The sequence below is a fragment of the Pleurodeles waltl genome, unplaced genomic scaffold (genome assembly GCF_031143425.1).
Source record: "Pleurodeles waltl isolate 20211129_DDA unplaced genomic scaffold, aPleWal1.hap1.20221129 scaffold_91, whole genome shotgun sequence".
NCBI classification, from domain to species: Eukaryota; Metazoa; Chordata; class Amphibia; order Caudata; family Salamandridae; genus Pleurodeles; species Pleurodeles waltl.
The window spans coordinates 894579-917261 of record NW_027150403.1 but is presented as its reverse complement, the minus strand read 5'-3'; the positions used below and the strand labels follow the sequence as shown (position 1 = coordinate 917261).

At 48.3% G+C, this 22683-nt stretch overlaps 4 non-coding genes across 4 annotated transcripts; all 4 read right to left on the bottom strand.

Moving 5' to 3' along the window:
- Positions 1-1869: 1869 nt before the first annotated feature.
- Positions 1870-1941, bottom strand: TRNAP-CGG (transfer RNA proline (anticodon CGG)). Its single transcript has one exon. It is a non-coding gene; the product is annotated as a tRNA-Pro (tRNA).
- A 7067-nt stretch (positions 1942-9008) lies between these two features.
- TRNAP-CGG (transfer RNA proline (anticodon CGG)) lies at positions 9009-9080 on the bottom strand. Its single transcript has one exon. It is a non-coding gene; the product is annotated as a tRNA-Pro (tRNA).
- Positions 9081-12572: 3492 nt separating this feature from the next.
- On the bottom strand, positions 12573-12644 carry TRNAP-CGG (transfer RNA proline (anticodon CGG)). The gene has a single exon. It is a non-coding gene; the product is annotated as a tRNA-Pro (tRNA).
- A 3513-nt stretch (positions 12645-16157) lies between these two features.
- On the bottom strand, positions 16158-16229 carry TRNAP-CGG (transfer RNA proline (anticodon CGG)). Its single transcript has one exon. It is a non-coding gene; the product is annotated as a tRNA-Pro (tRNA).
- Positions 16230-22683: the final 6454 nt, after the last annotated feature.

Sequence of the window (22683 nt, the reverse complement as noted above, 5' to 3'; positions counted from 1 at the left end):
AAGGGTTTGTCTGGGATTTGAGCCAAGGTCCTCTCACACCCGAAGCGAGAATCATACCCCTATACCAACTAGACAGCTGCTGCAGAGGCATTTGAAACATCTTCTGAAGCGTCTTTCAGAAAAGCAGGGCCATTCGGAGGCTCTCTCTCTAAGCGTGCCATAGCAATTGATGTTTTCTGTCAAGGATTTTTTGTTTGTCTCTAGCAAGGAAAGAGGTAGTCAAGATGCCCTGTGCCAGTGAGCTGAACTAGGGCACTGATGTGAAAAGCAGATCCTTTCTGGTAGTTGTAACCCTCTGCAAGTCCTGGACCCTTGCACCTTAGACTTCCAGACCAGAAGCACTGAAGGGCCTGCTAGCTCTTGAGCCAGAGAAGCATGCCTCTTGGATTCAAGCACACTTGCTCGCTCAGCGCTCGATGAGGTTCGATCAGGCGAGATTTATAGTAGTGGCTCATAGGCCTGAAACACTCACCTGGGAGACGCGGGGTGGCTGATTTCCCGGAATGGCCCTTGATGGGGAAATCACCTCCTTTCCCCCGCCTCATTTCAGAATTGTGTGCAAGTCGCAAGACAGTGTTCAGGGGTTCATGGGTACTGCCTACTCCCAGCTGCCTCTCTGTCTTCTTCATGTAAATTGCAAGTCACGAGGAGGCACCATTGCCAATATGCTCATCCCACCTAACCAAGAAACCCAGTTTGAGCTTGTCTGCCTGTGTTGTTGCAGGGGCAGTGTCTTCTTTGCCCAAAAGGTGGCAGGAGAGACTCACTTCAAACGATAGAATCAACTGCTTAAGTAGAAACCAGCATGGTAGTTACTGTCATAAAGTGCAGCTCTAACAGAAGGTGTGCCTGAGATGCCCCTTCCAGTAATACACAGAATTTTGATTGAGGGCCCAGCCGATGGGTTGGTGGATTTCTCCTCACATGCCACAGCAGCTTCCAAAGATAGTGGTGTGAGGAGCTGGCTGTGCAAGCAGAGCAAGATTTAAGGGAAGAAAACACACCTGTTAGGAGTGGGATTTGAACCCACGCCTCCATGAAGAGACCAGAAGGCTCAGCTTCAACTGAAGATCAAGCTCTCTTGAGTCTAGCACCTTAGACCACTCGGCCATCCTGACAGCCAAAACATTGTGCAGGTCTGACTCTTCAGTCGCACTTGTTGATGCTGCCGCTTGCAATGTTCCTATCAAAGTCACAGCTTTAAAGGCCCCACAATATAACATGGCCAAGAAAAAAAAAAAAAACAGAACAAGAAACAAGGCACATGCACGACCACCGAGGGATGCAGATAACTTTTTATCGTCCTGCAATAGTAAAGCACATTTTACACAGGTCACAAGTTTTTAAAGGTCATTTCTGTCTAAGTGTGCATTGAGAGAGACTGAGGTTTTAGTGAGCAAACACAAAAGTTACTGCTGCCCAGTGTCGAACCGGGGACCTTTTGCGTGTGAGGCAAAAGTGATAACCACTACACTACAGAAACAAGCTTGTTGGCTTGACTGAAGGAGCACAGTTCCCCTCATATGTTTGCCCGATTTCCTCTATACTTGATCAGCAGTTGCTCAGAATGCGAGGGGTAAGTGTGAAAATTGCAGCGGTGTCAGCCAGCATGCATACACTCAGACGTCCTGAAAAGTCACAGCTGCGGGCAGAGACAGACAAATATCTGATGCCTAAATGCCAGGAACGCAAGCCTGTGAAATCATCACACAGGGCGCACTGAGAGCAAGCAGGAAGGAAGCCAAGGCATTGTAATCCATTTTTCGCCTGAGGCAAAAAATATGTTTTGCGCAACAATGCTTCGAGTGGAATGAGAAATGTTGAGGGGTTGTGTATTTTGAGCAGGATTTGATTGTTTTCCACTAAAATGGGCTCGTCCGGGATTTGAACCCAGGACCTCTCGCACCCGAAGCGAGAATCATACCCCTAGACCAACGAGCCTGGGCACAGAAGCGCTACGGCTCCCACCCTGCTCCGAGGGTTGGTGGCAGAGAGTGGGAGACTACATCCCAAAGCAAGAAACGCCACATGGTGCTCTCTTCTGCAGTATGACTAGAGTCATTTGCATGGTCGTCATCGAACATGACATAAAAAGCCTCTATCCTTTAGACATTTTGTCCCAGATTTACAAGAAAATGACTGAGCGCGACGCTGTGCCAAATTTGCAAGCCCCACGCTCCGTCATTTTCAAAATGCAGGGAAGCGCCGTATTTAGTAGAATACAGCGCACCCCTGTGCTTCCCACTGCGCCAGCTCTAAATCAGATGCTGAGAGCCAACGCAGCCGTTCTTGCACCATGGTACAAGGATGACTGCGTTGAGGGGGAAATTGTTTTTGTGCAGGAAAGGACACCTTCCTGGCCAAAAGAAAAATCTTCAATGGTGATTTGCTCTTACTTCTACGTGTGCTGCAGAATGCAGCACACATAGAAAGAGAAAAAACGAGGAGAAATGAAAACATTTCTCCTCAGTGCACCACTCTAACAATACCCATGGGATGGAGTTGGATTTTGGCGATGACGCAGATTTACGACAACTCCTAAATCTGGAGCAGCATCAAAATGCTATGGGGTTGCTGTGGCACACTCACAGCAACACCCATTGCACGCCCCTTCCAGGGAAAGCGCTGAATGCTAAGGTGCCGTATTTACAAGGTGGTGTTAAGCCACAAAAAGTGGCTGAACGCCATCTTGTAAATACCGCGCAGTGCATAGTGCCACCGCGGCGTCACTAAAAGTGATGCTCCGTTGGCGATTGGGCCTTGTAAGTCTGGCACCTTATTTGCTCAAGGTGTGTGTTCTTGGTGAGGGCAGGAAAGCTATTTTCGCTCTCATACCTTCCTTCCTTGGCTGGCTTGAATGCGGTAGGCTCAGGCTTCAATGCAAAGGTCAAACAGTGAGCAACTGACTGACGTAAGCTGGCGCAACTCCTCTTGGTGAGCTGTGACAGATGCCCCAGAAGCGTAGTACCTCACGATGGTGAGGGATAGATACAGTCTCTTTTATCTCAGCTTGCCTGTCAGCTGAGTCAGTAAATGCAAATACTGGGAAAAAGCCCAGCGATTTGCTGTATTTGCTTGGCTTCGAACCAGGGACCTTTTGCATGTGAGGTGCACATGATAACCACTACACTACACAAACAGACACACTTGCCGGCTTGCTTCATGTGGCTATGCATTGTACTGGAACCACCACACTATGGAAACAGACACACCTGCTTGCTTTATGTGGCTCTGCATTGGACTGGGATGCAAGGACTGAGGGCCAATGTTCATGACGCTCAAAGCTGAGCCTTCCGGAACACAATCTCTTGCCTTGGAAGAAAGGAACTGGCATCACTTTCATTCCAAGAGGTGATTTCAGAACTGGACCCGAAATTACCATGGAGAAGCACTGTGCATTTAATGTTCCTATGAGCACTGCTGCTCCAGCACAGAAAAGCAGTTGCAAAGAAATCTTGCATACCTTCATGATGCTGAACCGTCTCAACGCAGGTATAAAGCATGTATTGCATTGCAACATGACAACTTACAAGAGTGAAAAGCAGAAATACTCCTGTTTAAAACACAGACTGAACCTATAAAGGTAAGGGTTTGTCTGGGATTTTAACCAAGGTCCTCTCACACCTGAAGCGAGAATCATACCCCTATACCAACTAGACTGCTGCTGCAGAGGCATTTGAAACATCTTCTGAAGCGTCTTTCAGAAAAGCAAGGCCATTCGCAGGCTCTCTCTCTAAGCGTGCCATAGCAATTGATGTTTTCTGTCAAGGATTTTTTGTTTGTCTCTAGCAAGGAAAGAGGTAGTCAAGATGCCCTGTGCCAGTGAGCTGAACTAGGGCACTGATGTGAAAAGCAGACCCTTTCTGGTAGTTGTAACCCTCTGCAAGTCCTGGACCCTTGCACCTTAGACTTCCAGACCAGAAGCACTGAAGGGCCTACTAGCTCTTGAGCCAGAGAAGCATGCCTCTTGGATTCAAGCACACTTGCTCGCTCAGCGCTCGATCAGGCGAGATTTATAGTAGTGGCTCATAGGCCTGAAACACTCACCTAGGAGACGCAGGGTGGCTGATTTCCCAGAATGGCCCTTGATGGGGAAATCACCTCCTTTCACCCGCCTCATTTCAGAATTGTGGGCAAGTCGCAAGACAGTGTTCAGGGGTTCATGGGTACTGCCTACTCCCAGCTGCCTCTCTGTCTTCTTCATGTAAATTGCAAGTCACGAGGAGGCACCATTGCCAATATGCTCCGCCCACCTAACCAAGAAACCCAGTTTGAGCTTGTCTGCCTGTGTTGTTGCAGGGGCAGTGTCTTCTTTGCCCAAAAGGTGGCAGGAGAGACTCACTTCAAACGATAGAATCAACTGCTTAAGTAGAAACCAGCATGGTAGTTACTGTCATAACGTGCAGCTCTAACAGAAGGTGTGCCTGAGATGCCCCTTCCAGTAATACACAGAATTTTGATTGAGGGCCCAGCCGATGGGTTGGTGGATTTCTCCTCACATGCCACAGCAGGTTCCAAAGATAGTGGTGTGAGGAGCTGGCTGTGCAAGCAGATCAAGATTTAAGGTAAGAAAACACTCCTGTTAGGAGTGGGATTTGAACCCACGCCTCCATGAAGAGACCAGAAGACTCAGCTTCACTGAAGATCAAGCTCTCTTGAGTCTGGCACCTAAGACCACTCGGCCATCCTGACAGCCAAAACATTGTGCAGGTCTGACTCTTCAGTCTGCATTTGTTGATGCTGCCGCTTGCAATGTTCCTATCAAAGTCACAGCTTTAAAGGCCCCACAATATAACATGGCCAAGAAAAAAAAAAAACAGAACAAGAAACAAGGCACATGCACGACCACCGAGGGATGCAGATAACTTTTTATCGTCCTGCAATAGTAAAGCACATTTTACACAGGTCACAAGTTTTTAAAGGTCATTTCTGTCTAAGTGTGCATTGAGAGAGACTGAGGTTTTAGTGAGCAAACACAAAAGCTACTGATGCCCAGTGTCGAACCGGGGACCTTTTGCGTGTGAGGCAAATGTGATAACCACTACACTACAGAAACAAGCTTGCTGGCTTGACTGAAGGAGCACAGTTCCCCTCATATGTTTGCCCGATTTCCTCTATAGTTGATCAGCAGTTGCTCAGAATGCGAGGGGTAAGTGTGAAAATTGCAGCGGTGTCAGCCAGCATGCATACACTCAGACGTCCTGAAAAGTCACAGCTGCGGGCAGAGACAGACAAATATCTGATGCCTAAATGCCAGGAACGCAAGCCTGTGAAATCATCACACAGGGCGCACTGAGAGCAAGCAGGAAGGAAGCCAAGGCATTGTAATCCATTTTTCGCCTGAGGCAAAAAATATGTTTTGCTCAACAATGCTTCGAGTGGAATGAGAAATGTTGAGGGGTTGTGTATTTTGAGCAGGATTTGATTGTTTTCTGCTAAAATGGGCTCGTCCGGGATTTGAACCCGGGACCTCTCGCACCTGAAGCGAGAATCATACCCTTAGACCAACGAGCCTGGGCACAGAAGCGCTACGGCTCCCACCCTGCTCCGAGGGTTGGTGGCAGAGAGTGGGAGACTACATCCCAAAGCAAGAAACGCCACATGGTGCTCTCTTCTGCAGTATGACTAGAGTCATTTGCATGGTCGTCATCGAACATGACATAAAAAGCCTCTATCCTTTAGACATTTTGTCCCAGATTTACAAGAAAATGACTGAGCGCGACGCTGTGCCAAATTTGCAAGCCCCACGCTCCGTCATTTTCAAAATGCAGGGAAGCGCCGTATTTAGTAGAATACAGCGCACCCCTGTGCTTCCCCCTGCGCCAGCTCTAAATTAGCTGCTGAGCGCCAACGCAGCCGTTCTTGCACCATGGTACAAGGATGACTGCGTTGAGGGGGAAATTGTTTTTGTGCAGGAAGGGACACCTTCCTGGCCAAAAGAAAAATCTTCAATGGTGATTTGCTCTTACTTCTATGTGTGCTGCAGAATGCAGCACACATAGAAAGAGAAAAAACGAGGAGAAATTAAAACATTTCTCCTCAGTGCGCCACTCTAACGATACCCCTGGGATGGCGTTGGATTTTGGCGCTGACGCAGATTTACGACAACTCCTAAATCTGGAGCAGCATCAAAATGCTATGGTGTTGCTGTGGCACACTCACAGCAACACCCATTGCACGCCCCTTCCAGGGAAAGCGATGCGTGCTAAGGTGCCGTATTTACAAGGTGGTGTTAAGCCACAAAAAGTGGCTGAACGCCATCTTGTAAATACCGCGCAGTGTATAGTGCCACCGGGGCGTCACTAAAAGTGATGCTCCGTTGGCGATTGGGCCTTGTAAGTCTGGCACCTTATTTGCTCAAGGTGTGTGTTCTTGGTGAGGGCAGGAAAGCTTTTTTCGCTCTCATACCTTCCTTCCTTGGCTGCGGTAGGCTCAGGCTTCAATGCAAAGGTCAAACAGTGAGCAACTGACTGACGTAAGCTGGCGCAACTCCTCTTGGTGAGCTGTGACAGATGCCCCAGGAGCGTAGTACCTCACGATGGTGAGGGATAGACACAGTCTCTTTTATCTCAGCTTGCCTGTCAGCTGAGTCAGGAAATGCAAATACTGGGAAAAAGCCCAGCGACTTGCTGTATTTGCTTGGCTTCGAACCAGGGACCTTTTGCATGTGAGGTGCGCATGATAACCACTACACTACACAAACAGACACACTTGCTGGCTTGCTTCATGTGGCTATGCATTGTACTGGAACCACCACACTATGGAAACAGACACACCTGCTTGCTTTATGTGGCTCTGCATTGGACTGGCATGCAAGGACTGAGGGCTAATGTTCATGACTCTCAAAGCTGAGCCTTCCGGAACACGATCTCTTGCCTTGGAAGAAAGGAACTGGCATCACTTTCATTCCAAGAGGTGATTTCAGAACTGGACCCGAAATTACCATGGAGAAGCACTGTGCATTTAATGTTCCTATGAGCACTGCTGCTCCAGCACAGAAAAGCAGTTGCAAAGAAATCTCGCATACCTTCATGATGCTGAACCGTCTCAACGCAGGTATAAAGCATGTATTGCATTGCAACATGACATCTTACAAGAGTGAAAAGCAGAAATACTCCTGTTTAAAACACAGACTGAACCTATAAAGGTAAGGGTTTGTCTGGGATTTGAACCAAGGTCCTCTCACACCCGAAGCGAGAATCATACCCCTATACCAACTAGACTGCTCCTGCAGAGGCATTTGAAACATCTTCTGAAGCGTCTTTCAGAAAAGCAGGGCCATTCGGAGGCTCTCTCTATAAGCGTGCCATAGCAATTGATGTTTTCTGTCAAGGATTTTTTGTTTGTCTCTAGCAAGGAAAGAGGTATTCAAGATGCCCTGTGCCAGTGAGCTGAACTAGGGCACTGATGTGAAAAGCAGACCCTTTCTGGTAGTTGTAACCCTCTGCAAGTCCTGGACCCTTGCACCTTAGACTTCCAGACCAGAAGCACTGAAGGGCCTACTAGCTCTTGAGCCAGAGAAGCATGCCTCTTGGATTCAAGCACACTTGCTCGCTCAGCGCTCGATCAGGCGAGATTTATAGTAGTGGCTCATAGGCCTGAAACACTCACCTGGGAGACGCAGGGTGGCTGATTTCCCGGAATGGCCCTTGATGGGGAAATCACCTCCTTTCACCCGCCTCATTTCAGAATTGTGTGCAAGTCGCAAGACAGTGTTCAGGGGTTCATGGGTACTGCCTACTCCCAGCTGCCTCTCTGTCTTCTTCATGTAAATTGCAAGTCACGAGGAGGCACCATTGCCAATATGCTCCGCCCACCTAACCAAGAAACCCAGTTTGAGCTTGTCTGCCTGTATTGTTGCAGGGGCAGTGTCTTCTTTGCCCAAAAGGTGGCAGGAGAGACTCACTTCAAACGATAGAATCAACTGCTTAAGTAGAAACCAGCATGTTAGTTACTGTCATAAAGTGCAGCTCTAACAGAAGGTGTGCCTGAGATGCCCCTTCCAGTAATACACAGAATTTTGATTGAGGGCCCAGCCGATGGGTTGGTGGATTTCTCCTCACATGCCACAGCAGCTTCCAAAGATAGTGGTGTGAGGAGCTGGCTGTGCAAGCAGAGGAAGATTTAAGGTAAGAAAACACACCTGTTAGGAGTGGGATTTGAACCCACGCCTCCATGAAGAGACCAGAAGGCTCAGCTTCACTGAAGATCAAGCTCTCTTGAGTCTGGCACCTAAGACCACTCGGCCATCCTGACAGCCAAAACATTGTGCAGGTCTGACTCTTCAGTCTGCACTTGTTGATGCTGCCGCTTGCAATGTTCCTATCAAAGTCACAGCTTTAAAGGCCCCACAATATAACATGGCCAAGAAAAAAAAAAAAAACAGAACAAGAAACAAGGCTCATGCACGACCAACGAGTGATGCAGATAACTTTTTATCGTCCTGCAATAGTAAAGCACATTTTACACAGGTCACAAGTTTTTAAAGGTCATTTCTGTCTAAGTGTGCATTGAGAGAAACTGAGGTTTTAGTGAGCAAACACAAAAGCTACTGCTGCCCAGTGTCGAACCGGGGACCTTTTGCGTGTGAAGCAAATGTGATAACCACTACACTACAGAAACAAGCTTGCTGGCTTGACTGAAGGAGCACAGTTCCACTCATATGTTTGCCCGATTTCCTCTATACTTGATCAGCAGTGGCTCAGAATGCGAGGGGTAAGTGTGAAAATTGCAGCGGTGTCAGCCAGCATGCATACACTCAGACGTCCTGAAAAGTCACAGCTGCGGGCAGAGACTGACAAATATCTGATGCCTAAATGCCAGGAACGCAAGCCTGTGAAATCATCAGACAGGGCGCACTGAGAGCAAGCAGGAAGGAAGCCATGGCATTGTAATCCATTTTTCGCCTGAGGCAAAAAATATGTTTTGCGCAACAATGCTTCGAGTGGAATGAGAAATGTTGAGGGGTTGTGTATTTTGAGCAGGATTTGATTGTTTTCTGCTAAAATGGGCTCGTCCGGGATTTGAACCCGGGACCTCTCGCACCCGAAGCGAGAATCATACCCCTAGACCAACGAGCCTGGGCACAGAAGCGCTACGGCTCCCACCCTGCTCCGAGGGTTGGTGGCAGAGAGTGGCAGACTACATCCCAAAGCAAGAAACGCCACATGGTGCTCTCTTCTGCAGTATGACTAGAGTCATTTGCATGGTCGTCATCGATCATGACATAAAAAGCCTCTATCCTTTAGACATTTTGTCCCAGATTTACAAGAAAATGACTGAGCGCGACGCTGTGCCAAATTTGCAAGCCCCACGCTCCGTCATTTTCAAAATGCAGGGAAGCGCCGTATTTAGTAGAATACAGCGCACCCCTGTGCTTCCCCCTGCGCCAGCTCTAAATTAGCTGCTGAGCGCCAACGCAGCCGTTCTTGCACCATGGTACAAGGATGACTGCGTTGAGGGGGAAATTGTTTTTGTGCAGGAAGGGACACCTTCCTGGCCAAAAGAAAAATCTTCAATGGTGATTTGCTCTTACTTCTATGTGTGCTGCAGAATGCAGCACACATAGAAAGAGAAAAAACGAGGAGAAATGAAAACATTTCTCCTCAGTGCGCCACTCTAACGATACCCCTGGGATGGCGTTGGATTTTGGCGCTGACGCAGATTTACGACAACTCCTAAATCTGGAGCAGCATCAAAATGCTATGGTGTTGCTCTGGCACACTCACAGCAACACCCATTGCACGCCCCTTCCAGGGAAAGCGCTGCGTGCTAACGTGCCGTATTTACAAGGTGGTGTTAAGCCACAAAAAGTGGCTGAACGCCATCTTGTAAATACCGCGCAGTGCATAGTGCCACCGGGGCGTCACTAAAAGTGATGCTCCGTTGGCGATTGGGCCTTGTAAGTCTGGCACCTTATTTGCTCAAGGTGTATGTTCTTGGTGAGGGCAGGAAAGCTTTTTTCGCTCTCATACCTTCCTTCCTTGGCTGGCTTGAATGCGGTAGGCTCAGGCTTCAATGCAAAGGTCAAACAGTGAGCAAATGACTGACGTAAGCTGGCGCAACTCCTCTTGGTGAGCTGTGACAGATGCCCCAGGAGCGGAGTACCTCACGATGGTGAGGGATAGACACAGTCTCTTTTATCTCAGCTTGCCTGTCAGCTGAGTCAGGAAATGCAAATACTGGGAAAAAGCCCAGTGACTTGCTGTTTTTGCTTGGCTTCGAACCAGGGACCTTTCGCATGTGAGGTGCGCATGATAACCACTACACTACACAAACAGACACACTTGCCAGCTTGCTTCATGTGGCTATGCATTGTACTGGAACCACCACACTATGGAAGCAGACACACCTGCTTGCTTTATGTGGCTCTGCATTGGACTGGGATGCAAGGACTGAGGGCCAATGTTCATGACGCTCAAAGCTGAGCCTTCCGGAACACGATCTCTTGCCTTGGAAGAAAGGAACTGGCATCACTTTCATTCCAAGAGGTGATTTCAGAACTGGACCCGAAATTACCATGGAGAAGCACTGTGCATTTAATGTTCCTATGAGCACTGCTGCTCCAGCACAGAAAAGCAGTTGCAAAGAAATCTCGCATACCTTCATGATGCTGAACCGTCTCAACGCAGGTATAAAGCATGTATTGCATTGCAACATGACAACTTACAAGAGTGAAAAGCAGAAATACTCCTGTTTAAAACACAGACTGAACATATGAAGGTAAGGGTTTGTCTAGGATTTGAACCAAGGTCCTCTCACACCCGAAGCGAGAATCATACCCCTATACCAACTAGACTGCTGCTGCAGAGGCATTTGAAACATCTTCTGAAGCGTCTTTCAGAAAAGCAGGGCCATTCGGAGGCTCTCTCTCTAAGCGTGCCATAGCAATTGATGTTTTCTGTCAAGGATTTTTTGTTTGTCTCTAGCAAAGGAAAGAGGTAGTCAAGATGCCCTGTGCCAGTGAGCTGAACTAGGGCACTGATGTGAAAAGCAGACCCTTTTTGGTAGTTGTAACCCTCTGCAAGTCCTGGACCCTTGCAACTTAGACTTCCAGACCAGAAGCACTGAAGGGCCTGCTAGCTCTTGAGCCAAAGAAGCATGCCTCTTGGATTCAAGCACACTTGCTCGCTCAGGCGAGATTTATAGTAGTGGCTCATAGGCCTGAAACACTCACCTGGGAGACGCGGGGTGGCTGATTTCCCGGAATGGCCCTTGATGGGGAAATCACCTCCTTTCCCCCGCCTCATTTCAGAATTGTGTGCAAGTCGCAAGACAGTGTTCAGGGGTTCATGCGTACTGCCTACTCCCAGCTGCCTCTCTGTCTTCTTCATGTAAATTGCAAGTCACGAGGAGGCACCATTGCCAATATGCTCCGCCCACCTAACCAAGAAACCCAGTTTGAGCTTGTCTGCCTGTGTTGTTGCAGGGGCAGTGTCTTCTTTGCCCAAAAGGTGGCAGGAGAGACTCACTTCAAACGATAGAATCAACTGCTTAAGTAGAAACCAGCATGGTAGTTACTGTCATAAAGTGCAGCTCTAACAGAAGGTGTGCCTGTGATGCCCCTTCCAGTAATACACAGAATTTTGATTGAGGGCCCAGCCGATGGGTTGGTGGATTTCTCCTCACATGCCACAGCAGCTTCCAAAGATAGTGGTGTGAGGAGCTGGCTCTGCAAGCAGAGCAAGATTTAAGGGAAGAAAACACACCTGTTAGGAGTGGGATTTGAACCCACGCCTCCATGAAGAGACCAGAAGGCTCAGGTTCACTGAAGATCAAGCTCTCTTGAGTCTGGCACCTTAGACCACTCGGCCATCCTGACAGCCAAAACATTATGCAGGTCTGACTCTTCAGTCTGCACTTGTTGATGCTGCCGCTTGCAATGTTCCTATCAAAGTCACAGCTTTAAAGGCCCCACAATATAACATGGGCAAGAAAAAAAAAAAAACAGAACAAGAAACAAGGCACATGCACGACCACCGAGGGATGCAGATAACTTTTTATCGTCCTGCAATAGTAAAGCACATTTTACACAGGTCACAAGTTTTTAAAGGTCATTTCTGTCTAAGTGTGCATTGAGAGAGACTGAGGTTTTAGTGAGCAAACACAAAAGCTACTGCTGCCCAGTGTCGAACCGGGGACCTTTTGCGTGTGAGGCAAATGTGATAACCACTACACTACAGAAACAAGCTTGCTGGCTTGACTGAAGGAGCACAGTTCCCCTCATATGTTTGCCCGATTTCCTCTATACTTGATCAGCGGTTGCTCAGAATGCGAGGGGTAAGTGTGAAAATTGCAGCGGTGTCAGCCAGCATGCATACACTCAGACGTCCTGAAAAGTCACAGCTGCGGGCAGAGACAGACAAATATCTGATGCCTAAATGCCAGGAACGCAAGCCTGTGAAATCATCACACAGGGCGCACTGAGAGCAAGCAGGAAGGAAGCCAAGGCATTGTAATCCATTTTTCGCCTGAGGCAAAAAATATGTTTTGCGCAACAATGCTTCGAGTGGAATGAGAAATGTTGAGGGGTTGTGTATTTTGAGCAGGATTTGATTGTTTTCCGCTAAAATGGGCTCGTCGGGGATTTGAACCCGGGACCGCTCGCACCCGAAGCGAGAATCATACCCCTAGACCAACGAGCCTGGGCACACAAGCGCTATGGCTCCCACCCTGCTCCGAGGGTTGGTGGCAGAGAGTGGGAGACTACATCCCAAAGCAAGAAACGCCACATGGTGCTCTCTTCTTCAGTATGACTAGAGTCATTTGCATGGTCGTCATCGAACATGACATAAAAAGCCTCTATCCTTTAGACATTTTGTCCCAGATTTACAAGAAAATGACTGAGCGCAACGCTGTGCCAAATTTGCAAGCCCCACGCTCCGTCATTTTCAAAATGCAGGGAAGCGCCGTATTTAGTAGAATACAGCGCACCCCTGTGCTTCCCCCTGCGCCAGCTCTAAATTAGCTGCTGAGCGCCAACGCAGCCGTTCTTGCACCATGGTACAAGGATGACTGCGTTGAGGGGGAAATTGTTTTTGTGCAGGAAGGGACACCTTCCTGGCCAAAAGAAAAATCTTCAATGGTGATTTGCTCTTACTTCTATGTGTGCTGCAGAATGCAGCACACATAGAAAGAGAAAAAACGAGGAGAAATGAAAACATTTCTCCTCAGTGCGCCACTCTAACGATACCCCTGGGATGGCATTGGATTTTGGCGCTGACGCAGATTTACGACAACTCCTAAATCTGGAGCAGCATCAAAATGCTATGGTGTTGCTGTGGCACACTCACAGCAACACCCATTGCACGCCCCTTCCAGGGAAAGCGCTGCGTGCTAAGGTGCCGTATTTACAAGGTGGTGTTAAGCCACAAAAAGTGGCTGAACGCCATCTTGTAAATACCGCGCAGTGCATAGTGCCACCGGGCCGTCACTAAAAGTGATGCTCCGTTGGCGATTGGGCCTTGTAAGTCTGGCACCTTATTTGCTCAAGGTGTGTGTTCTTGGTGAGGGCAGGAAAGCTTTTTTCGCTCTCATACCTTCCTTCCTTGGCTGGCTTGAATGCGGTAGGCTCAGGCTTCAATGCAAAGGTCAAACAGTGAGCAACTGACTGACATAAAGTGGCGCAACTCCTCTTGGTGAGCTGTGACAGATGCCCCGGGAGCGTAGTACCTCACGATGGTGAGGGATAGACACAGTCTCTTTTATCTCAGCTTGCCTGTCAGCTGAGTCAGGAAATGCAAATACTTGGAAAAAGCCCAGCGACTTGCTGTTTTTGCTTGGCTTTGAACCAGGGACCTTTTGCATGTGAGGTGCGCATGATAACCACTACACTACACAAACAGACACACTTGCCGGCTTGCTTCATGTGGCTATGCATTGTACTGGAACCACCACACTATGGAAACAGACACACCTGCTTGCTTTATGTGGCTCTGCATTGGACTGGGATGCAAGGACTGAGGGCCAATGTTCATGACGCTCAAAGCTGAGCCTTCCGGAACACGATCTCTTGCCTTGGAAGAAAGGAACTGGCATCACTTTCATTCCAAGAGGTGATTTCAGAACTGGACCCGAAATTACCATGGAGAAGCACTGTGCATTTAATGTTCCTATGAGCACTGCTGCTCCAGCACAGAAAAGCAGTTGCAAAGAAATCTCGCATACCTTCATGATGCTGAACCGTCTCAACGCAGGTATAAAGCATGTATTGCATTGCAACATGACAACTTACAAGAGTGAAAAGCAGAAATACTCCTGTTTAAAACACAGACTGAACCTATAAAGGTAAGGGTTTGTCTGGGATTTGAACCAAGGTCCTCTCACACCCGAAGCGAGAATCATACCCCTATACCAACTAGACTGCTGCTGCAGAGGCATTTGAAACATCTTCTGAAGCGTCTTTCAGAAAAGCAGGGCCATTCGGAGGCTCTCTCTCTAAGCGTGCCATAGCAATTGATGTTTTCTGTCAAGGATTTTTTGTTTGTCTCTAGCAAGGAAAGAGGTAGTCAAGATGCCCTGTGCCAGTGAGCTGAACTAGGGCACTGATGTGAAAAGCAGACCCTTTCTGGTAGTTGTAACCCTCTGCAAGTCCTGGACCCTTGCACCTTATACTTCCAGACCAGAAGCACTGAAGGGCCTGCTAGCTCTTGAGCCAAAGAAGCATGCCTCTTGGATTCAAGCACACTTGCTCGCTCAGCGCTCGATCAGGCTCGATCAGGCAAGATTTATAGTAGTGGCTCATAGGCCTGAAACACTCACCTGGGAGACGCGGGTGGCTGATTTCCCGGAATGGCCCTTGATGGGGAAATCACCTCCTTTCCCCCGCCTCATTTCAGAATTGTGTGCAAGTCGCAAGACAGTGTTCAGGGGTTCATGGGTACTGCCTACTCCCAGCTGCCTCTCTGTCTTCTTCATGTAAATTGCAAGTCACGAGGAGGCACCATTGCCAATATGCTCCGCCCACCTAACCAAGAAACCCAGTTTGAGCTTGTCTGCCTGTGTTGTTGCAGGGGCAGTGTCTTCTTTGCCCAAAAGGTGGCATTAGAGACTCACTTCAAACGATAGAATCAACTGCTTAAGTAGAAACCAGCATGGTAGTTACTGTCATAAAGTGCAGCTCTAACAGAAGGTGTGCCTGAGATGCCCCTTCCAGTAATACACAGAATTTTGATTGAGGGCCCAGCCGATGGGTTAGTGGATTTCTCCTCACATGCCACAGCAGCTTCCAAAGATAGTGGTGTGAGGAGCTGGCTGTGCAAGCAGAGCAAGATTTAAGGTAAAAAAACACACCTGTTAGGAGTGGGATTTGAACCCACGCATCCATGAAGAGACCAGAAGGCTCAGCTTCACTGAAGATCAAGCTCTCTTGAGTCTGGCACCTTAGACCACTCGGCCATCCTGACAGCCAACACATTGTGCAGGTCTGACTCTTCAGTCTGTACTTGTTGATGCTGCCGCTTGCAATGTTCCTATCAAAGTCACAGCTTTAAAGGCACCACAATATAACATGGCCAAGAAAAAAAAAAAAAAACAGAACAAGAAACAAGGCACATGCACGACCACCGAGGGATGCAGATAACTTTTTATCGTCCTGCAATAGTAAAGCACATTTTACACAGGTCACAAGTTTTTAAAGGTCATTTCTGTCTAAGTGTGCATTGAGAGAGACTGAGGTTTTAGTGAGCAAACACAAAAGCTACTGCTGCTCAGTGTCGAACCGGGGACCTTTTGCGTGTGAGGCAAATGTGATAACCACTACACTACAGAAACAAGCTTGCTGGCTTGACTGAAGGAGCACAGTTCCCCTCATATGTTTGCCCGATTTCCTCTATACTTGATCAGCAGTTGATCAGAATGCGAGGGGTAAGTGTGAAAATTGCAGCGGTGTCAGCCAGCATGCATACACTCAGACGTCCTGAAAAGTCACAGCTGCGGGCAGAGACAGACAAATATCTGATGCCTAAATGCCAGGAACGCAAGCCTGTGAAATCATCACACAGGGCGCACTGAGAGCAAGCAGGAAGGAAGCCAAGGCATTGTAATCCATTTTTCGCCTGAGGCAAAAAATATGTTTTGCGCAACAATGCTTCGAGTGGAATGAGAAATGTTGAGGGGTTGTGTATTTTGAGCAGGATTTGATTGTTTTCCGCTAAAATGGGCTCGTCCGGGATTTGAACCCGGGACTTCTCGCACCCGAAGCGAGAATCATACCCCTAGACCAACGAGCCTGGGCACAGAAGCGCTACGGCTCCCACCCTGCTCCGAGGGTTGGTGGCAGAGAGTGGGAGACTACATCCTAAAGCAAGAAACGCCACATGGTGCTCTCTTCTGCAGTATGACTAGAGTCATTTGCATGGTCGTCATCGAACATGACATAAAAAGCCTCTATCCTTTAGACATTTTGTCCCAGATTTACAAGAAAATGACTGAGCGCGACGCTGTGCCAAATTTGCAAGCCCCACGCTCCGTCATTTTCAAAATGCAGGGAAGCGCCGTATTTAGTAGAATACAGCGCACCCCTGTGCTTCCCCCTGAGCCAGCTCTAAATTAGCTACTGAGTGCCAACGCAGCCGTTCTTGCACCATGGTACAAGGATGACTGCGTTGAGGGGGAAATTGTTTTTGTGCAGGAAGGGACACCTTCCTGGCCAAAAGAAAAATCTTCAATGGTGATTTGCTCTTACTTCTATGTGTGCTGCAGAATGCAGCACACATAGAAAGAGAAAAAACGAGGAGAAATGAAAACATTTCTCCTCAGTGCGCCACTCTAACGATACCCCTGGGATGGCGTTGGATTTTGGCGCTGACGCAGATTTACGACAACTCCTAAATCTGGAGCAGCATCAAAATGCTATGGTGTTGCTGTGGCACACTCACAGCAACACCCATTGCACGCCCCTTCCAGGGAAAGCGCTGCGTGCTAAGGTGCCGTATTTACAAGGTGGTGTTAAGCCACAAAAAGTGGCTGAACGCCATCTTGTGAATACCGCGCAGTGCATAGTACCACCGGGGCGTCACTAAAAGTGATGCTCCGTTGGCGATTGGGCCTTGTAATTCTGGCACCTTATTTGCTCAAGGTGTGTGTTCTTAGTGAGGTCAGGAAAACTATTTTCGCTCTCATACCTTCCTTCCTTGGCTGGCTTGAATGCGGTAGGCTCAGGCTTCAATGCAAAGGTCAAACAGTGAGCAACTGACTGATGTAAGCTGGCGCAACTCCTCTTGGTTAGCTGTGACAGATGCCCCAGGAGCGTAGTACCTCACGATGGTGAGGGATAGACACAGTCTCTTTTATCTCAGCTTGCTGTCAGCTGAGTCAGGAAATGCAAATATTGGGAAAAAGCCCAGCAACTTGCTGTTTTTGCTTGGCTTCGAACCAGGGACCTTTCGCATGTGAGGTGCGTATGATAACCACTACACTACACAAACAGACACACTTGCCGGCTTGCTTCATGTGGCTATGCATTGTACTGGAACCACCACACTATTGAAACAGACACACCTGCTTGCTTTATGTGGCTCTGCATTGGACTGGGATTCAAGGACTGAGGGCCAATGTTCATGACGGTCAAAGCTGAGCCTTCCGGAACACGATTTCTTGCCTTGGAAGAAAGGAACTGGCATCACTTTCATTCCAAGAGGTGATTTCAGAACTGGACCCGAAATTACCATGGAGAAGCACTGTGCATTTAATATTCCTATGAGCACTGCTGCTCCAGCACAGAAAAGCAGTTGCAAAGAAATCTCGCATACCTTCATGATGCTGAACCGTCTCAACGCAGGTATAAAGCATGTATTGCATTGCAACATGACAACTTACAAGAGTGAAACGCAGAAATACTCCTGTTTAAAACACAGACTGAACCTATAAAGGTAAGGGTTTGTCTGGGATTTGAACCAAGGTCCTCTCACACCCGAAGCGAGAATCATACCCCTATACCAACTAAACTGCTGCTGCAGAGGCATTTGAAACATCTTCTGAAGCGTCTTTCAGAAAGGCAGGGCCATTCGGAGGCTCTCTCTCTAAGCGTGCCATAGCAATTGATGTTTTCTGTCAAGGATTTTTTGTTTGTCTCTAGCAAGGAAAGAGGTAGTCAAGATGCCCTGTGCCAGTGAGCTGAACTAGGGCACTGATGTGAAAAGCAGACCCTTTCTGGTAGCTGTAACCCTCTGCAAGTCCTGGACCCTTGCACCTTAGTCTTCCAGACCAGAAGCACTGAAGGGCCTGCTAGCTCTTGAGCCAGAGAAGCATGCCTCTTGGATTCAAGCACACTTGCTCGCTCAGCGCTCGATCAGGCTTGATCAGGCAAGATTTATAGTAGTGGCTCATAGGCCTGAAACACTCACCTGGGAGACGCGGGGTGGCTGATTTCCCGGAATGGCCCTTGATGGGGAAATCACCTCCTTTCCCCCGCCTCATTTCAGAATTGTGTGCAAGTCGCAAGACAGTGTTCAGGGGTTCATGGGTACTGCCTACTCCCAGCTGCCTCTCTGTCTTCTTCATGTAAATTGCAAGTCACGAGGAGGCACCATTGCCAATATGCTCCGCCCACCTGACCAAGAAACCCAGTTTGAGCTTGTCTGCCTGTGTTGTTGCAGGGGCAGTGTCTTCTTTGCCCAAAAGGTGGCAAGAGAGACTCACTTCAAACGATAGAATCAACTGCTTAAGTAGAAACCAGCATGGTAGTTACTGTCATAAAGTGCAGCTCTAACAGAAGGTGTGCCTGAGATGCCCCTTCCAGTAATACACAGAATTTTGATTGAGGGCCCAGCCGATGGGTTGGTGGATTTCTCCTCACATGCCACAGCAGCTTCCAAAGATAGTGGTGTGAGGAGCTGGCTGTGCAAGCAGAGCAAGATTTAAGGTAAGAAAACACACCTGTTTGGAGTGGGATTTGAACCCACGCCTCCATGAAGAGACCAGAAGGCTCAGCTTCCCTGAAGATCAAGCTCTCTTGAGTCTGGCACCTTAGACCACTCGGCCATCCTGACAGCCAAAACATTATGCAGGTCTGACTCTTCAGTCTGCACTTGATGATGCTGCCGCTTGCAATGTTCCTATCAAAGTCACAGCTTTAAAGGCCCCACAATATAACATGGCCAAGAAAAAAAAAAAAACAGAACAAGAAACAAGGCACATGCACAACCACCGAGGGATGCAGATAACTTTTTATCGTCCTGCAATAGTAAAGCACATTTTACACAGGTAACAAGTTTTTAAAGGTCATTTCTGTCTAAGTGTGCATTGAGAGAGACTGAGGTTTTAGTGAGCAAACACAAAAGCTACTGCTGCCCAGTGTCGAACCGGGGACTTTTTGCGTGTGAGGCAAATGTGATAACCACTACACTACAGAAACAAGCTTGCTGGCTTGACTGAAGGAGCACAGTCCCCCTCATATGTTTGCCCGATTTCCTCTATACTTGATCAGCAGTTGCTCAGAATGCGAGGGGTAAGTGTGAAAATTGCAGCGGTGTCAGCCAGCATGCATACACTCAGACGTCCTGAAAAGTCACAGCTGCGGGCAGAGACAGACAAATATCTGATGCCTAAATGTCAGGAACGCAAGCCTGTGAAATCATCACACAAGGCGCACTGAGAGCAAGCAGGAAGGAAGCCAAGGCATTGTAATACATTTTTCGCCTGAGGCAAAAAATATGTTTTGCGCAACAATGCTTCGAGTGGAATTAGAAATGTTGAGGGGTTGTGTATTTTGAGCAGGATTTGATTGTTTTCCGCTAAAATGGGCTCGTCCGGGATTTGAACCCGGGACCTCTCGCCCCGAAGCGAGAATCATACCCCTAGACCAACGAGCCTGGGCACAGAAGTGCTACGGCTCCCACCCTGCTCCGAGGGTTGGTGGCAGAGAGTGGGAGACTACATCCCAAAGCAAGAAACGCCACATGGTGCTCTCCTCTGCAGTATGACTAGAGTCATTTGCATGGTCGTCATCGAACATGACATAAAAAGCCTCTATCCTTTAGACATTTTGTCCCAGATTTACAAGAAAATGACTGAGCGCGACGCTGTGCCAAATTTGCAAGCCCCACGCTCCGTCATTTTCAAAATGCAGGGAAGCGCCGTATTTAGTAGAATACAGCGCACCCCTGTGCTTCCCCCTGCGCCAGCTCTAAATTAGCTACTGAGTGCCAACGCAGCCGTTCTTGCACCATGGTACAAGGATGACTGCGTTGAGGGGGAAATTGTTTTTGTGCAGGAATGGACACTTTCCTGGCCAAAAGAAAAATCTTCAATGGTGATTTGCTCTTACTTCTATGTGTGCTGCAGAATGCAGCACACATAGAAAGAGAAAAAACGAGGAGAAATGAAAACATTTCTCCTCAGTGCGCCACTCTAACGATACCCCTGGGATGGCGTTGGATTTTGGCGCTGACGCAGATTTACGACAACTCCTAAATCTGGAGCAGCATCAAAATGCTATGGTGTTGCTGTGGCACACTCACAGCAACACCCATTGCACGCCCCTTCCAGGGAAAGCGCTGAATGCTAAGGTGCCGTATTTACAAGGTGGTGTTAAGCCACAAAAAGTGGCTGAACGCCATCTTGTAAATACCGCGCAGTGCATAGTGCCACCGGGGCGTCACTAAAAGTGATGCACCGTTGGCGATTGGGCCTTGTAAGTCTGGCACCTTATTTGCTCAAGGTGTGTGTTCTTGGTGAGGGCAGGAAAGCTATTTTCGCTCTCATACCTTCCTTCCTTGGCTGGCTTGAATGCGGTAGGCTCAGGCTTCAATGCAAAGGTCAAACAGTGAGCAACTGACTGACGTAAGCTGGCGCAACTCCTCTTGGTGAGCTGTGACAGATGCCCCAGGAGCGTAGTACCTCACGATGGTGAGGGATAGACACAGTCTCTTTTATTTCAGCTTGCCTGTCAGCTGAGTCAGGAAATGCAAATACTGGGAAAAAGCCCAGCGGCTTGCTGTTTTTGCTTGGCTTCGAACCAGGGACCTTTTGCATGTGAGGTGCGCATGATAACCACTACACTACACAAACAGACACACTTGCCGGTTTGCTTCATGTGGCTATGCATTGTACTGGAACCACCACACTATGGAAACAGACACACCTGCTTGCTTTATGTGGCTCTGCATTGGACTGGGATGCAAGGACTGAGGGCCAATGTTCATGACGCTCAAAGCTGAGCCTTCCGGAACACGATCTCTTGCCTTGGAACAAAAGGAACTGGCATCACTTTCATTCCAAGAGGTGATTTCAGAACTGGACCCGAAATTACCATGGAGAAGCACTGTGCATTTAATGTTCCTATGAGCACTGCTGCTCCAGCACAGAAAAGCAGTTGCAAAGAAATCTCGCATACCTTCATGATGCTGAACCGTCTCAACGCAGGTATAAAGCATGTATTGCATTGCAACATGACATCTTACAAGAGTGAAAAGCAGAAATACTCCTGTTTAAAACACAGACTGAACCTATAAAGGTAAGGGTTTGTCTGGGATTTTAACCAAGGTCCTCTCACACCCGAAGCGAGAATCATACCCCTATACCAACTAGACTGCTGCTGCAGAGGCATTTGAAACATCTTCTGAAGCGTCTTTCAGAAAAGCAGGGCCATTTGGAGGCTCTCTCTCTAAGCGTGCCATAGCAATTGATGTTTTCTGTCAAGGATTTTTTGTTTGTCTCTAGCAAGGAAAGAGGTAGTCAAGATTATGTGTGCCAGTGAGCTGAACTAGGGCACTGATATGAAAAGCAGACCCTTTCTGGTAGTTGTAACCCTCTGCAAGTCCTGGACCCTTGCACCTTAGACTTCCAGACCAGAAGCACTGAAGGGCCTGCTAGCTCTTGAGCCAGAGAAGCATGCCTATTGGATTCAAGCACACTTGCTCACTCAGCGCTCGATCAGGTGAGATTGATAGTAGTGGCTCATAGGCCTGAAACACTCACCTGGGAGACGCGGGGTGGCTGATTTCCCGGAATGGCCCTTGATGGGGAAATCACCTCCTTTCCCCCGCCTCATTTCAGAATTGTGTGCAAGTCGCAAGACAGTGTTCAGGGGTTCATGGGTACTGCCTACTCCCAGCTGCCTCTCTGTCTTCTTCATGTAAAGTGCACGTCACGAGGAGGCACCATTGCCAATATGCTCCGCCCACCTAACCAAGAAACCCAGTTTGAGCTTGTCTGCCTGTGTTGTTGCAGGGGCAGTGTCTTCTTTGCCCAAAAGGTGGCAGGAGAGACTCACTTCAAACGATAGAATCAACTGCTTAAGTAGAAACCAGCATGGTAGTTACTGTCATAAAGTGCAGCTCTAACAGAAGGTGTGCCTGAGATGCCCCTTCCAGTAATATACAGAATTTTGATTGAGGGCCCAGCCGATGGGTTGGTGGATTTCTCCTCACATGCCACAGCAGCTTCCAAAGGTAGTGGTGTGAGGAGATGGCTGTGCAAGCAGAGCAAGATTTAAGGTAAGAAAACACACCTGTTAGGAGTGGGATTTGAACCCACGCCTCCATGAGGAGACCAGAAGGCTCAGCTTCACTGAAGATCAAGCTCTCTTGAGTCTGGCACCTTAGACCACTCGGCCATCCTGACAGCCAAAACATTGTGCAGGTCTGACTCTTCAGTCTGCACTTGTTGATGCTGCCGCTTGCAATGTTCCTATCAAAGTCACAGCTTTAAAGGCCCCACAATATAACATGGCCAAGAAAAAAA